Source organism: Pteropus vampyrus, unplaced genomic scaffold (genome assembly GCF_000151845.1).
Source record: "Pteropus vampyrus isolate Shadow unplaced genomic scaffold, Pvam_2.0 Scaffold54, whole genome shotgun sequence".
NCBI classification, from domain to species: domain Eukaryota; kingdom Metazoa; phylum Chordata; class Mammalia; order Chiroptera; family Pteropodidae; genus Pteropus; species Pteropus vampyrus.
Window position 1 is genome coordinate 6,172,167 of NW_011888835.1, and position 1,713 is coordinate 6,173,879.

A 1,713-nucleotide genomic window follows, 5' to 3' on the forward strand; every position below is an offset into this window, starting at 1 on the left:
GGGTAGGCCAGGAAAGCATTCCCAGATTCACACTTCAAAGAATCCCACTCTTCTGTGGTTATAGAGAAGCGTTAAAAAATATGGAACTTTTGTTTACCTAGTTCTCTGCCTCTCTGGATAAGCCTGATTCAGCAAAGCTTTCTGTTTCTTTCATTTTTTTCCTCTAGAGATCTATGGGCCTTGCTTTCCAAAGTATTATCTTCACCTGTATTTTGCTTTTACAATTTTTTTTTTTTTTTGGTTTTGATCTATCTCCTCTGGTTCTCTGCCTGTCTCACAAGTACTTGAATCAACTGGTGTTCTCACCAAAATCAACGCGAATTCTGTTCCAAGAGGTTTTTTTTTTTTTTTTAGCATAGGTCTCTGGGCTACTAATAGGATATTTCTGGGATTCTTGACACATGGGCTATTTGAATTTCCTCTGTTTTCTTAAACGGTTCCTCGTAGTTATTTTGTATTTACTCATGCAAAAAAGAACCCTCTGACGATGGCTCTAAGTTTTTTGCCAGTTGTTCTCAGATGCATTTACTTAGGTTCTTACTCACTGTATAGTTTTCCCCTTTGGGAACAGATTGACAATTTCTGGTTTCAAGGCACATAGGGTCCTTCCATGCTGCTCTTTCTCTTTGTCAGTAATGCTGCAGAGCTGCTGGTCCCTAAAGGCACTGACCATTTGGATCGAAATAGTAACTTACTTCTTGACAAGTACTCAGGAGAAGTTGCAATTAGATCCCATGAAATGGAAATTTCTTCAGCAAGTCACATGACATGCATAGGACAAGAAAAAGAACTCCGAATGTTCAAATGAGCTTTTCTTTCTTTACATAAAAATCTACCCATCATTCAGGGGCCAGTGCGAATGTTCCTTCAGTAAATCTTCCTTGATTCGTGTGATTCCACCTACCTATCTAAACTTAATCTACTTCTATTCATTCTCATAGTCTCTCTAGTTATTTGTTTTTACACCTTAATTATGGACATGTTCATCTTTTATGATGATTTTTTTCTATTTATATAACTATCCCTGAATAGATTTCAAGACGCTCTGGGACATGTATTTATTCCAATGTTTTTTCATATCCCCAAAGTCTAGTGGGCGTTTAAGTAATTAAATTTATTATCAAATATTTATGAACACTTGCTATGGATCAGGCAGTTAAGGATGTTGAAAAATTTTTAAATGAATAAAAATGTATCTGTATGAGAGACCTAAAGCAGTTACTATATGCTGCTAAGGTTTCCACTAGAAACACAAGAAAAAAAGGGTCCTCGGCTTTCTGTCTGATTGTGGCAGCCAAGTCTGAATGTAACACGGAAAAAGATGGAGAGAGAATTTTTCAGCTCAGAAAAAATCCTGTAAACGGTGAAGTCTTTTCACTCCAAAAAAATATGAAATCTGAGTTAAAAAAATAAAGAAAAGAAAAAAATAAGCTCTCCCTCCTCATAGAACTTCCATTCTAGTGGGAAAATAATAGCTAATGTTGCCTGTATAGTGCTTCCTAAGTGCCAGACTCTGGTCTAAGAGTTTGAGATATTTGTTAACATATTTAATCCTCGTAACGACCATATAATGGAGTACAATTATTGTCTTGGTTTAGACTCTCCAGAAGCAGTCCCTAGGACAAGAATTTGTGTGCAGGTACTTTATTTGGGTAATAATCCCAGGAAACACAATAGGGAGTTGGGAAGTAAAACACAGAAGGATAGAAGACA